We start from the raw sequence: 3883 nt of genomic DNA, 5'->3' as shown, positions 1-3883 counted from the left end.
TGCTATCCAGTTCTGGTCATTGAAAAATGAGGAAACTATTCTAGACCTAGAAGCAGCACAAAGGTTCATGAATGGTGTCAGTATGCATAAATTTACAGTGTTTCATGAGAGATACATAAAAATATTTGGAGGGCATTGAGGCACAATCAGTAGTGTGCTCTCTAGGCTAGAAGGTCCTGGTTCAAGTCCCAGCTGCCCCAGAGATGTGTCATAACACTTTGGACAGGTTGATTAAAAATATTAAAACATAATGGGAAATATTTATAATGGTAGATAAATGAAATATTCAGTCCTCGTTTCAGATTAATTCTGTCCTATTTTTGAATTTTATATTATATGTGAAATCCATACAAATAAACACTTCAAAAATGGATACCTGGAAAATAAAACACATATGAACTTGCAGAAAAAAATTTGCATTACAATAAGTGCAAGAATTAATGGGGTCCTGGCCTCTAAAACTAAATTTGTTGACGATGTACACTAGAAGAAGAATATTTCCATGAGACCACATGGCCCGTTGTCTGAGCGTGTTGCTATGAACAGGATTGATTATACAGGCACTGTACTTGGCACATACGTTTTGCTGTTACATATAAGTATAATACTGCAGATTCTGGAGATCTGAAATAAAATCAGAAAATTATGGAGAAATTCAGCCAATCTGACAGTATCTGTGGAGAGAGAAATGGGGCTAATCTTTCAAATCTAATGACTTCTGTTTCAAGCTGAAAAGGCCTGGCAAGTTATGGTTTTTATGCTGTTGGCAAAGGGTGAGGAGGAGTGACTGGAACAGATGGTGAAGGTGCCTAAAGCAAAAGATAAAGAGAGTGCTAGTGGTAGTAAAGGAGACCTCTGGATTACTAAAAACAGAACTGTAAAATTCTCATAAATCTCTCTGTTTCTGGCCTTTCTACTGTTTCTATCTGTTTTCTGTCAAAATGTCTCTTGCTCTGGTCTCTGAATCTTTACCTCTCCGATATCTGACTTGTTGTTTTTCCTACCAAGTTAATGCCAATAAGGCAACAAACAGCCTGAGAATGCTGTTCTGTATGTCAGCCCACAGAAATAGTTTCCCTGAGGATTCACTACAAGCATTTCCGGTAATAATGAACAGCTTAAAATCCAGCTGAGCGGGTGATAACTATATCCAAGTAAAGAATGAGCAGGAGTTAAAAAATATATACTTTTCAGTAGGTATTGGCTTATCATCCCTAGTTCTGATAACCTGCCACATTAACTCTTGTTAACTCATTCATCTATGCTGCCAGATCTGCTGAGAAATTTCAGGATTTTCCATTTTTATTTTAGTTATTGACTTCCCATGATACTGAAAAAAAAATGGGTCATAATAGATGAGCTACCCATTTCACAACTTTCCTGATTTTTAGTTTCATATATTTCTCCAGCTAATGCCCCTTTCACTCTGCTGTACAAAGTCAAAGAAGATGGCCCAAGGGAGGAAGTAGGGTGGGTCAGCATGGCATAATGGAGCGAAGGCAACAAAACAAGAGGCATTGGAGATGGGTGGAGCTGGTCAGGGGAAGGCTGCAGCTTTATCATGGAAACAGGAATAAAAGTAGACCAATCAGAACATTGAGCATGCTCCACCATTCTTCAATATCACAACTGATGTAAATCATCCCCTTATTTCTTTGCTATTCCTGAAACCATGGATTTCTTTCTCATCCAGAAAGCTCACATTGTATTAGTTGAGCATACTAAGAGACAACCTGCATTACCCAATGGGCAGGAGACTTGGAAACATTCACAATTCCCTGGAAGAATGAAGGCCCTGTATATCTCAGTCATGTATTGCCTACCTCTTACTCTAAGAATGTTTCTCTTGACTCTGGAGATTCCAGGCAGGGAAAAAAAGATTCTTCCTGCCTCCATCCTGAAGGGCTTTTTCAGATTTCTATACGCCTGACAAGAATCATCTTTCTGTCTCTGCAGTGCCATGAAGACAGGGCCATACTCCTCACTCCTACCTCATCTGATAGTGCCACCTCCCTGCAATCAGTTTACATATTTTATAATCAATCTGTTCAGCAATATTACACCCCTCTGTAGCGTGTGGGACTTGAACCCAAGCCTCCAGTCTCAGAGGTAGGGACGTTACCACAGTGCCACAAGGGCTCTGAGCAAATATTTTCTCATCATTCCATTCAGAGATGTTATTGCACTCTGCTGGAGCAGGTAGGACTTGAACCCAGGCCTCCTAGCTCAAAGGTGACAACACTACATTGTGCTACAAGAACCGCACAGTTAGGTTTATCCTTCCTGAGACATGGAGATCAAAATTAGCCATAAAAAGTGCTGATGATGTGAATCAATCAATATTCTTTCAATGGAAGACATAATCACATTTTGAAGGGGGAAGATAATCCATCCCTTTCACCTCAGCCAACCATGTCTGCACCTGATGGTACAATGAGACTCCAACATGTATATAAGCATGGAAAGTGAACATATGTTTATAATAGTAGGCAAATTGCATACATTGCATCGATTAAACACACACATGCCACCCACGAGCATTTTTTTCTGTAAGAACTGCAGCAGAGGAAAGAGGGGGCTGTCCACATTTCAAGATGTCACGGCTCCTGCATGCCTCTATAGAAATGCTGGAAATCTGCTTTAGAAACCCAGGTCTAGCAGAACACACAGTAGCTGCCGGATTGGTGATTAGATCTGCAGTTCATCACTGTAACCATAGAGGGAAGAAAAAGGTGGGAGTGGGAGGTGTGACCCCTCTACCCCCCTCCAGATGTCCCTTCTTCCCAAGGAAGATGCCATTGGGCACTCACAGGGTGGAGAAGTATCAGTTAGGTACTGCAGGACTCCATCTCTTCCTGTCACTTCATTGGCACTGGCTTGGTCAAGGCTCCCCATCTGTCAGTGTGGCTGCTTCCTCTTCAAAAGTGGCCAGGATCTGAATATTCAGCACCCTCAGGTCAGTCAACTCCTGCTGTCCTCCCTTTGTGGGCATCTTTCTCCTGCAGACAGACAAAGACAATCATTGTGTATCATCCCAATGGGTGCATGAGGACTTCATCAGCAACTATAGTCATGGCAGACCCCAAATCTTCTCCAGTAAATGATCAACAATTACACAATCCCACCACTGGTGGATTTCTGACAGCATGAGGTGGCTGTCACTAACTTGGTGCAATTATTCTGTCTGCTGCTGAGGCTTACATACAATTGTCCTTTCTGACATCTCTTTGCTCTGGCACAGTGAGACTGAATTTTGCCCTAATGAGTGACTAGGTGGTACAATTTACCCTTGTGGACCACAGAATATCATTCACCCTCTTCCTGCAACAGATCTGGGTTCTGGTGTTGTGCCCATTGGCATTAACTCCCACTGCTACATTGGCCCAGGCTGCCTTGGTATAATGGGAGGGCCTTCGGCTGCATTCCCAGGGGCATGGGACCTGGAGCAGAACCATGAGGAAGGAATCACTGAAACATGGGACCACATTCTGTCTTTTTTGAGCGGTGAAGTGGTTGTTTGGAACAGCGGACAAAGGCAGAGTAACTCTCCTATCTTACAGTGAGTGAAAGTCTGAGTGTCATAGAGTCATAAAGTCATTCAGCACAGAAACAGACCCTTTAGTCCAACCAGTCCATGCCGAACATAATCCCAAACTAAACTAGTCTCACCTGCCTGCTCCTGGCCCATATCTCTCCAAACCTTTTCCTATTCATGTACCTATCCAAATGTCTTTTAAACATTGTAATTCATAGAATCATAGAATCCCTACAGTGTGGAAACAGGCCCTTTGGCCCAACAAGTCCACACCGATCCTCAGAGCATCCCACCCATCCCCATCCCCATCCCCATCCCCATCCCCATCCCCATCCCCATCCCCATCCC

Source organism: Rhincodon typus, chromosome 18 (genome assembly GCF_021869965.1).
Source record: "Rhincodon typus isolate 14 chromosome 18, sRhiTyp1.1, whole genome shotgun sequence".
Lineage (NCBI taxonomy): Eukaryota > Metazoa > Chordata > Chondrichthyes > Orectolobiformes > Rhincodontidae > Rhincodon > Rhincodon typus.
Note: the sequence above shows the minus strand (reverse complement) of the source record.